Here is a 12,185-nt window from a genome sequence, read left to right on the forward strand (position 1 = left end):
TCCCTTCTTCCCTCAGGCAGGGCAGTTGATGATCTCTCCTTTTCAGTCTTTCTACTGATTCACTCCCTGTCTAACTAATTTTTGGCCATATCAGTGTATCCTTCTCCTGACTCTTACCTTGCACTTCAGAGGACAGGCACTTCTTTATTTTTTAAGCCAAAAGTGCAGGTTGAACTTTGAAAACTTCAGTGGCCAAAATAATGTGAATACATGAAACATTCATTTCAGGTTGCCCCCTGTTCTAGGCTGACTTGTAAATTGAAATGAGCTATCTTGAAAATGCCTCAGCACATTCTTGCTTTTATTGCAAAACAAAGCTAGTTATGCACTTTATACAGTATTCTCCTTAATAAATACCTGAAATAATTTGTTAGCAATTACACTTTATTTTTCCTCTTGCTTTAAAGATGTTTGCTACTTTATATATTTTGGACTGGATATACTGTCCATTAGCACAGGTTTCTCTGGGGACTGTAATGTGTTTTAGTTCCTCTGCTAAGGTGTATTTATGCTGCTCTAAATTCTTAATTGGGTTTGTTTTGTTGCTGTTGTTTTTATTTGTTTGGGGCATTTGTTTGAGGTGTTTGGGGTTGTTTTTTTTTGTTGTTTGTTTTTTTTTGTGTTTTTTTTTTTTTTTTTTACTTTTGGTTTTATTTCCAGACAGTTTTTCTGCTTCTAGTTCTTGGTCCATTTGAAATGTTTCAGGGATGTGAGTTCAGTCCAGAACAGTAATTCTCTTGGAGGAGTCTGTATCTCTTTTTCACTTCAGTAATCAGAGGAGAGCATAGGTACCTGGCTGTTGATCTTTCCCAGCCCCAGAAGATTCTGGGTTCTGCTCCACGACAGGTGAGATGCTTTGTCCACAACACTTCCATCTGTATTCAGTGCAAGTTTTGCTGTAAACAGTTTTCAGCTCATTTCTTTCAGAAGATGTGATATTCCTTCTTGATATGACACAGCAGATCAGTGTTACCTGGCTCATTCCCTTCTCTGACAAGGATTTTGGATAGTGTGATGCCTTACAGGTCAGGGCATGCTGGAGTTCCTTTGCTTCTAACAGGCAGCATCCTCAGAGAGGGCAGTGGCACATTTAAAGGAGAATGTGGGCTCCTGCTCTCACAGGCAACTTTGGGAGTTTCAGCATTGTTCTGTTTGCCTTCCACTGAGTCTCAAAAATGCAGTGGTACCCTGTCTGTGTTCATGCTCATCCTAAAGAGCTGCTTCTCCAGAGCAAGATCTAACTTAGTGTTTTATTAAGATACTGGCATGTGTGGATGCTGAATGATGCTGCTGCAGTGGAACTGACTAATGAATACCAAGGTAACGTCTCTTACCTCCAGTGCTGAGCTTAGGCATCCCCTCATTTCATCTGGCAGCTCACATGCCTGGTGTGAGTTTTTGCTGGTTTAGTCACTGTGGGGATGAGATTGGCAGGGTTAACTCACATCTCTGTGTGCTCTGAGGTCACAAAGCAGGTCAGTTCTCAATTAACACTGTTTGCTTTCACTGGCAGAGGTAGAACTAGGGGGAAATTTCCTCTGGTCCTTAGCAGGTACCTCTGTTTGCCCAGATCTGTTAAGCCAACCAATGTTTTGGGAGTGCTGCCACACCCCTGAGCTCCCCGTTGGTCTGAGTGATGCTGTCACACACTGGTCCTGTGCTGGAGAGCTCTCTGGAAATCTCCATTTCAGGCAGAGCCTTTTGGCCCTTCTCTTAGCAAAAGGACTTCCTGATTTTCATGGCTTCAGACCTGCTGGGTGTCCTGACACCCAACAGAGCTGGTGAAGTGCTTGCCAGCTGTACCTTCAGCTGCCATACAGAATGAGAACTTTTTATTCATCATTCCAGACCTTCCTGCCTGTGTCTTCAAAGCTCAGTTGAAAATCTTTCTAAGGTGTTCTTTCAGCTTATTTCCTACCAGAACTCATTGTGGTCCATTCCTGTTGGAGTTTATGAGCTGAAAGCATTGAGTCCTTTACCACATGAGCCAAATGCACTCTTCTCCTATTTGCACCAAAATTCCTGTTTCTTTCTTGGAGCAATATCCCCAGAAGGCCTAATTCTCAGTTTGCCAACCTGCTCCAGATTCACTCATGTCTGTAAATCACACTTGTTCATCACTTTTATGGGTTGGACATCTTTTGAAAGACTTTGGTTGCTCCCCTATATATAGGGATGTTAGTTCATTATTGGACACTAGAATTGTAGAAGATAGCTTTAATTTTTATTTATTTTTTTTAATTTTAAAATACTGTAATAGCAGTGAATATCGTACAAAAATCCCTGTTACATTTCTAGACTCCCTTTCTCCCTGTGCAGCCTCTTCTGAGCTGCTGGAGGGCAGCTGTGCTCCCTGTATTGCACAGGTAAACACTGAAATCACACTTCCTTGAGTGCCTGGCAGGCAGCATGCAAACTTGTGAGCTGCTTCTTTTTCCCTTTATGCAGCTTTTTTTTTTTCTTTGCTTGGGCGAGATTTTTTTTTTTTCCCTAATTGGAATTTTCTGTGAGGCATTCACAGCAAACTTCCATATGCTTGTAGCATTTGTAGTTTCTAGGCTTCTTTACAACTTCCTAGAATTGTCCCGGTTTTTAGTGTCATTATTTAAATACTGGCTGCAGCTTAGGCTTGTTATATAGAAATGGGCCTTCTTCACCTCTTCTTTGGAAGTCCTCAGCATTGATTTCTTGGAATACACCAGGGAGCTAAGAGATAAGACTCTTTGAAAATCAGGCTAACAAACAGAAATGCACAAGCCTCTTTTTTCCCTATTTGTACTCAAGTACATGGATAAAAGTAAGTATTAAGAAATGAGAAATAATTAACATGCAGTTGCTCTCTGTGCAGCTCCCAGCTCCAGTAGTATTCTTGTGTGGGGCTGCAGTCAGAACTCACCTCTGGAGTATGGACCCATGGGTCACCTACTGATGCAGCTGTAAAAACTCAAATCCATAATTCAGAGACAAAGTGGCTCTGCCCATCCGTTTCTTCAGTCACACACAGGGAGAGAAAGGGCACTGCTTATCCAGGTGGGTCCTTCACTACCAAGCACCTTAAGAAATCTAGACAAGCACTTTGAAGGTCCCCCTGGAACGAGTAGATGTGGCTTCTTGATGTGATTATTTGGTGTTTCCCTCTGAACTGAAAACAGATTAACTGTTGCACAGTATCTCGTGTGCTCCTGTCTGCTAGTGCAGCCTGCTGTGTCTGTTCCCAGAGATGGCAGCAGACTCTGGTGGCCTGAGGGCAATCCTGGTCGCCCTGACATTCCTTTCATTTGGCAACTGCGTCTTCAAAAGGCCGTGTCAAAAAGGCAGTGTTCAAAATAATGAGCTTTTCAGTTCACAGACCTCTCTGGAAAGCCTGCGGGCTTTTTGCTACCCGGTGTGTGTTGGAATAGGAGAGTGGTGTGGCAGAGGTTGCTGAAGCATTGGCTCTGAGGAGTTGCTGCTGTGTGGATGTTCCTCCCATCCTCTCACAGGGGTGGGGGCAGCCCCCAGGTGTGCACCAGAGGAGCCTGCTGGTCACATCTATCGTAACCAGGTGGGCAAGAGTCACAGATAAATTCAGATTAAAGCAGACACATAGGGCAGGAAGATGCTTACCTCAGTGGCATCTCTCAGACCCTGATGGGCATTGAGTAATGGTGAGTAAGGGGCCCAGCATTCTCCCAGTCCTGCTCAGCACTTGTAAATCAATGCTGAAATGTGTCTGCTGCTTGCTGCAGAGCTGTCCAGCTCCCACCTGGCTGCTCCTGTGTTAGACCAGTAGGTGCCAGTGCTGCTCTGGGCACTGGGCAGCGGGGTCTGCCCATAGCCCAGGTCAGGTGTGCTGAGCCTGCTGTGCTTCAGGAGCCTGGAGCACACAGCCCTGCTCTGGCACAGTGGGAATGAAGTCTTTCCTGGCAGCAAATCCTTGTCTTTTCCTGAGAAGCATTGTTGTAAAATAACACCCATTGCTTTGTCTTAGAGTAGATTTTATTCATATGAGTGGTGCATCTTTCAACTCTTTATTTTTCCCTCCCTGTTGTTACTGTAGCCAGCCCTTCATCAGTGAAGTACAACACTTTCAGGACCTTTAATTTTGAAATTTCATAGAACATACCTGTTATTTCAATGTGCTGACCAAACTTCCTGCTTTTGGGTGTTTTCTGAGAGGTTTAAGAGCTTTTTTGAGAGGTTATTTTGGGTTTTATTTTGGATTTTTTAAATCAGGAAGTGTAATAACTTCTTTTTGTGAAAGCCACAGTTTCTTTTTTCTTCCTGGACATTTTTTCTGAAGGGACCAGCACATAGCACAATTCAACTTCAATTTCTAATCCCATGCATTCCTCAAGGCAGAAACCTTTTGTGCCTAATGATGCATCTGAGTCTAAGAACTGTATGTGGATAAAATCTTTCACAGACCAATAAAAGAAAAAAAGTCTTAGATAAACCACATAATAATCACAGAAAAAAACCCACAAAAACGTATAGATTTGAGACATTCAGATTTAATTCCCTCAACTTACATTAAGTTGAACTATTTCAGGTGTGTCGTAAAAGACAAACTCAGTGGATATTCAGAACAAAAGCTTTCCAGTTGCTGTATCCAGGTTCAATGAGTGGACAGGACTATAATTTTGAATATATGCAGTCTTTTAGGGCTACTGACTTAACAAGTAACTGAGTAATGGCTTGTATCACAACCCTATTAAAATTCTGCTAGTAGATCCCCTTGAAGTGCCTCTTTAAATAGTATCTGCAACAAGCATGGGAAAAATACACAGATTCACCCTACAAATTGCCAAATCTCAGGAGCAGCCTCTGTGCACCAATCTGTGCAGGATTCTCAGCCCTTTCCTTGCTCTGAACTGTGCACCCTTTTAGGACACCCACATCTCCAGAGGACCTGCCTCTGGCTCTGATAATTTGCTGTCCAGATCAGGCATCCTAAATTCTCAATGCTGAAAATGGAATAGGAAAAAATAGACTTAAAAGCAACTGCATTGCAGCTAAACTTTGGACCCATACTTGGTCTCAGTAGAATAAGCAGTGAATTCTGCATAAAGGTAGTATGCAGTGATAATTTTGCATTAAAAGAGTTGCTACGCTTTATTGTGCAAAACTAATAAATAATGATAGTAATAATAATAAAAGCCCACAACCTTTTTTTCACAGCAGTTGTGGAGAAGAAATGTTGTGGTCCTGGAACTCAAAGGCTGAATGTGATTTCAGGGATCTCACATCTGCTAACATAATAGTCAAAGTCATATTAATCCCAGAATCTGGGAGTTGTTGACCTGAAATCCTTTGTTCCTTTGGAGTTTTTGACGAAATGGCTGAGATTATCAGAGCAGCCTAAGGAATTTGGATGTCCATGCTCTTTTAGGTCAAAGACACTGTTTAGGGACAGCACCCTCAATCCATTATGAAACCAGCAGGTACTAGTGTTGGACAAAAATTCTTTCTTTTCCTTGGACAGTTTCCTTGTTTTCTGCAACACAAGAGAGTGTGAGAATTCCACTGGGCAGTTCTGCAGACACTGTAGCAGCAGGGATTCACAGACAGGCCAGATTTCCAGTCATACACTAAACCAGAGTTTTCTACCAAAATCAAGTTGCTTATTTGGTCCTTTTTGTGTAAGTTTTCCTAAATACTTCTAAATTTATAAGAAAGTTGTCTTTTGCCAGTACTAATGACTTGTTTTTAAAGATGCTTAACCAAAATTTTATAACTTCCTATAAATTTTGGCTGACTAGACCCTTTAAATAGTTTATTGATCATACAGCCTCTGTCTGGGTTACTAGTAAATCTTGGATCATTGTGGAAATTACAGGATGGCTTTTGTTCCCTGAGGATAGATGAAGGAGTCACCGAACTTAAGTTGAATGAAGAAAAGATTTAGGGGGCAGATCTTCAGCTCGGGAAAACTGGCAGGGTTCAGTGGAAGCTACTTGATGTCAGCTGTGGATCTTGTCCTTCAGTGTTGAAGGCATTTCCTATATGTAATTTTTCTGTCTTACTGTAAAACAATTTCATATGGTTAAACTGTATTTTCCTATATTGTTCTGCAAGTTTATATACACCGTAGTGCTCATCTCATCTCCTGTAAAATAAACTGTACAGAGACACAATGGAGCATGGAATTGTCTTTACCCAGTTGCTTTTTCTTCTCCCAGAGCCCCACACCTTGAAAGTGCAGTTTGATCCAAGACGTCCTGTGGGATCCCACATGCACATGGACTTTGTTGATATTAGCTTAATACAGCTTGAGTTTGCAGCCACATCCCTGGGCTGTAATCTTCTTGTGGTTACCCTTTTCAAATCTTCACATGATATTCAGACACATATGGTTCCTACAGTTTTTTGGGTTTTTTTTTTTTTCCGGAAATCAATTTAAGAAACACATGTGGTTAAGTGGTTCTTGAGCAAACAAGCAGCCTGAGAGCAGCTGCCATGGAGTGGATATTTTCATGTTTTAAGTGATCTGGAGCTCTTCCCCACCAGTCAGCCCTTGACTTTCAAGCTTCATGTGTAGCTTGAAGCTCAGTTGAAAACACTGCTATAAAACCTTGTTAATGAATTTTCTCCTTTCAGTATTTAAGTTAACATGCATGCTGACAGGTTTTCTGACCAAGTCAAAATCAGGCCTGCCAAAATCCTGCTTAACCCAACACCTGCCTGTGGAAGGGGGCTCAGAGCACCCAGGGTCACAGTTCTGCAGAACACAAGTCCCCTTCCAGCAGGGTGTTACTCTTGGAGGCAGCACATCCATACATCTCATAAACCTTTGTGGAGATTCTTTCTAAGAATTTTTCTGGTTTTGAACTTATGTAAGAATTGGTTTCTGTAACTCCTTGCACCCTGTGCTTGTGCATGGAGGTGGGAAGTGGTGGCAGATCTGTGCACAGTCTTGGAAAGGAGAAGACCCTGAAGGTTAAACATTGAAAAAGTTCCAGGTGGAAGCTCAGTTTTCACAGCAGTGTCTTTGCACCTTGTCCAAAGTTGCCTAAATCTGTTAAAAAAAATCTCAGAGCCCTTTTTCAGATTCTGATACATGGTGTAGAGCAGCTGGTGAATACCTTCCACATGCTGTGGCACACTGAGCTGCAACCTGACAGCAAAAAGCACTTCCTTGTGGAGGACTTTGATGTGACCTTGAAACCCAAGCTGGGGAGATACTGAACAAGCCATTTGCTGTGCTGGTGTAGTGCCAGTGCCCAGGAAAACATCCCAGTGAGAGGACCAGAGTAGACACTGGCAGTGGCAGGGTGGCAGCCTTGCAGCCTGCAGTACTTAGATGCAGAGGTCACAAGGTTTAACACCATTCTGCACAGGAATATCTGTGCTAGACATCTGCAGCCATAACAATTCAGCAATCAGCTTGGAATGCACAATGTAATTAAGCCTGTGACTTCTGAGGTCCCTCCAAGAGGAAAAGCTGGAGATAACTGCACCTACAATGTACCTTAGACACCTACAAATGTCTCAGCCTGAGCATAAAGCAGTGCTCCTGGACCCCTGGGCCAGCCCCAAGGCAGGTAAGTCCTCTTGGTGCTCTTGGGGGCCCTGACAATGATCTCTTGGAGCTGTCTTCATCTGTGTTGGCCCCTGGACACACTCTGCCTTGCAGGACTTAGGATGGACAGACAGACAGCCTGCAGAAGGTCACAGATGTTTATGGTGATTAGCAGTGTTCGTGGACGGATTCATGTAAGGCCATTGAAATAGCAGATATGGCTACTCTGTGAGTCAATTGAAAAAGTTAAACTTGCTATACAAGGTGGATGGGCTGAAAGTGTTTTTAAACCCTTTGAAGTCAATGTGAGCCGTGTTCTGCATGAGGCCCTCTGAAGTAAAGCTATGTGTAAAGTAAAAGTAAAGCTACGTGCAAAGTTAAAGAAGTTGGTTTAACTCGGATCTTTGTAATCTTTCCTGGTTTGCTGCACTACCACCATTTCTGTCATGTGAACACAATGGCAGTTTCTGAACTGATGGTTAGATGGCCCAGAGAACTCATTTGCACAGCTTACTTTGAACTAACCTCACACACAAGGGAAGTTTCAGCAGTCTATGCTGAAGTTACAATCCTCTAACTTGACTTGAGCCACAGAAACGCTCATGTCATATTTCTCCCTTGGAGAAGTTACTGTCTCAGTCGTTATACAAATGAAAAAAAATTACAAACATGCACTGGTGAAGTATTTATTGTAGGGACAAACAGTCCAACCTCAGTGGTCTGTGCTGCAGGCTGTTTGCACTGTTGTTTTCACAAGTCCCTGAAAGCAGAGGATGAAAACCTTCAGCTCAGATTTGATTCTGAGATTCTGACTTCCTGTTTTATCAAGTAGAAAACCAAACACTCAAGTCTCCCAGAGCCACAGCAGAAGTTGCAGTCTTTTTATTTACAGAGCTATGATTTTTTTATTTTTTTTCAGACTTAGCAAATGTTTTAAGACTCTCATCTGTCTCTGGTTCTTTGCTCAAAGAGACTGGGACTGTTTTTTTGTATCAGCTGCTTGGATGTTTTTAAACCGAGTTCTACAGTCAGCTCTGCTCTCAGGGGCTCTTCCCACTGCCCTTCCACTTTCTGCAAGTCTGTGTAAAAGGGAGGAAGACTGGATGGCACTGTGATGGGATGTGGGGTTAAGTCCAGACACCCTCCTAGCACTGCTCCCAGTTCTCAGGGACCTTTCATGTTGGCTCACATTGTCATACAATGCCTGCAGGTTGTGTGCAGCTGTGTGTAAGAGCACAGTTAACAGCCTGCTTGCTCTGGTGCTTACAGATACCACAGGCACGTGTGTGCTCAATGCCTTTTTGACCTCTGTTGCTGTGTGCTTTTCCTCTTTTACTGAAACAAATTCATTTCTTACCGTCCAAATCTGTGAAAAGTAAAACTCTGGATTAGACCAAAAGTCTAATATAGCCAATGTCCTGGCATGACAGTGACTATTAAACACCAGTTTCATAGGGAAGGGTGGAAGAAGAAGGCTTTGTCATGAATTACATGGAATACATCGTGATTCAACCCAAGATTACACTTCTATTCTCTGCTCAGGGACTTCTCCCCAGCAGTGTCAGTGTTGCAGTTAAACAGCACTTGACAGATTTTTTTGTCTCCCTACAGATGGACACTTTAGTCAGTGATTGATAATTGATCTTCTGTGATACCTTTCTCAAAGTCCAATAAATCCACCGCTTTCCTTCCTTGAAAGGCAAAGGAGAAAGGAAAAAGCTGAGGAATTCTTCCTAGTGCCTTTTTTGGTGGTTTTATTCCTTTCCTTAGTTCTTCTAGATGATGTTTTGCATCCTCCTTGCTAAGCCAACGTGATGCACAAGGAAACAGCCTTGAGCCTTCGAGGGCTGGGGATGTGGCAGCTGAACTTTAATTTCCTGGAGCTAATTGCAATGATGAAGCTCACAAGCAGCTGCTTCTCATTTGTAGCTGTGTGTGGCTCCAGGAATGACTGCAGAGAGAACTAAACATGAGATGACATTTAGCCCAGCAGAGAGTTTGTGAGATTTGAAATGGCAGGTGGAAAAAAAAATAGCTAAAAGTCCAGAAGGGTGGTTGCTATGGAAGCTGGGAAAGATGATGTCAGCAAAATAACATTATGAAGAATGTTACAGATCACAGAATTTTCCTTAATGGGAGCTCAGACTGGTGGAAAAAGGGAAGAAAACTCCAGTATCAAGTGAAAAGAAATGAGAGGAAAGACCAGTATTCTCGATTCCAAGGCATAACTGACAGAGCTTTCCAGAATGGAATGTTTATGCTTTACTGTTTGAGCCTTTGAGGCACAGACTATGGCATGTAGAAGAAATATATTTAACAAAGAATGTAAGTACACATGAATAATTGGCATACAGTTGACATCTCTGGCTGTAGGAGGAGCCACTGTGTCTGGAAGGTTGTGCTCTAGGTGTAATAAAATATAAAAGATTAATTGCCTGTCTCGCAACAGCTTACTGAGATGGACTAAACCTTATTTATACATATCAGATCAGTTATCACACTACATCTAATGGCAAAGCTCTTCTGAACCCCACAGGCTATTCTGGGCTTGGAATGCTTTTTTTTTTTTTTTTTGGTCATGCAGAAATGTCCTGTGGATTAATAGACCACCTTGTCTTACTGAATGGGTTGACTCAGCAGAGTCCAGACTCCCAGGACTGTGGGAAGCCTTTGTCTCCCACCAGGCTTTCTCATAAAGCAGTGGAAATCTGGGGAGTAAAGGTGAGAAACCAGCTGATAAAGAGAAAGGACCTGTTACCTCTTTATGCACGAGCATAAGCCCCTGGGGGAATGTTAGCCTTCCTGTTGCCTGATAATTAGTCTGTGTGCAAATTAGATACATAATTTACATAAAATACCACTTGTGAACAAGCACCAGTTCGGGTCAGGCTGTCTCCAGTCTTGTTTTGTCAGAACAAGATCCTATTTCTTGTCCTTCCCACTGCTTCTGTGTGTCCAGTCTGCACTTGTAGCATCCCTGGCTGCTGCAGGTGGCTTCATCAGCTCACCAGGCTTCAGTGTCCTCCAGGGGCTCCACGAAGGATGGAAAGAAAATCCCAGGAGGATTCCTGATCTTCAAGGAGTTCCCAGGAGGACAGTCAGCTGGTCCTGACTCTGACTAACATCTGAGACTTGTGAAGATTGCTGCTGTCTTCTAGAAGCATTTAGAAATTAGGAGCTTGTAATGATTCTGTAAAATAAATAATGCTGCATTCTTGCTGTTATCTACTTAGAAAAGCACTTTCTGAAGGAATCCATGTGATGGTTGTTTTTGTCTGGATCAGACCTCAGGCCAACACTGCCTGCTTATGTAACAAGAGTTGATTTTTATAAACTGAATGAGGCAAAAAACCCAAACACTTAATAGAGAGGAGAAAATGTAGCTAGAGGGACTGCTGTTCAAAACACAGAAAACTAGTTTCTTGACCATATGAAAATCTTTTAAATGCAATTAAAAAGTAAACTGTTTCAGTGAGACGCCATAAAATATTATAATTTCAATATTTTTAGCACCTAAGTAAAACACATTCTAAATCACTTCAGTCCCTTCAATGTCTTAAACAATAGCTCTAGAAGAAATCAGTCTGTTTTAAATTGAGGAAGACACAATGTGTGCATGTGTGGTGTCTGGTGTTTCCAGTGGCTGCTGAAGAAATCCATTGCAATAAAATGCTGTATGAGCAGAATTCACATTTTAGTAAAAAGCCTTTAAAAACTGAAGATATATTATTTTAAAATGGATCAAACATTTACAGTTTATTAATATATTACTGCAATATACAACTTTGTATTGATTAAATAGGTTAACACAGATAGAACTGTAAAAGAAATACTTTTTAAAAGTGCCAGAAATATGTTCTTGGACTACTGCTAGTCAATTCATTGATCTGTTCTTTGTAATAAGAGTATAAATGCCACAGGTTGCATGGCTAAACCTTTGTAGGCTGATAAATAATCATAAAAGCATTGGTAATTTATATAAGTTGGATCATAGAATATTAACAAACCTAATGGCATTTCATAGGTCTCTGGATGAGTTTGAGTGTGAGAAATGAAACTTCACCATGGCTCTTGTTAAATGGAGGAAGAAGGATTTCACAATACTCTCTTGGTGCTGTCACAATCCCATGTCTTTATTCATTTTGGGTCCCTTGGGAGGAAGGTGGAGGCAGCACTTACCACTGAGCTGTTTTTTCATTAAGGACACATGTAGGGCAAACCAGAAATCACAGTGACTCGTGAAAAAAATAACAAAAAACCCAAAAATTGTATCAGAGCATTTCATTTAGGCATATTCCATGAAAGTAGTTTGGGTTTTCATTTCATAATGACATTTCCAGCACTAAACTTTAAATGAAGATGCTTAAATAATGCAAGCAAAAGCTTGGTTCTTCCCAAGTTTGTTTTTTGAGTTTTATATACATATATATGTTTGGTCTGGTTTGTTCCAAAATCGGGGTGGTTTTCTTGAGATGGGGTATGATTTCAGTCTGTGAAGGAAGGAGTCTTCCACACACATCTCTCTATTAATGAACCACTCTTATGAAAGAGAAAAACTAAGAACTTCTCATGACATGACTCAAAGCCAGTCACATATGGATGAAGCTGACAAAACGTGTCTCCAGAGCCTACTTATTTCCAGAGTTCATCCTGCTTCCTTGTGCACATCACAAAAGCAAAAGAT

Source organism: Cinclus cinclus, chromosome 20 (genome assembly GCF_963662255.1).
Source record: "Cinclus cinclus chromosome 20, bCinCin1.1, whole genome shotgun sequence".
NCBI lineage: Eukaryota > Metazoa > Chordata > Aves > Passeriformes > Cinclidae > Cinclus > Cinclus cinclus.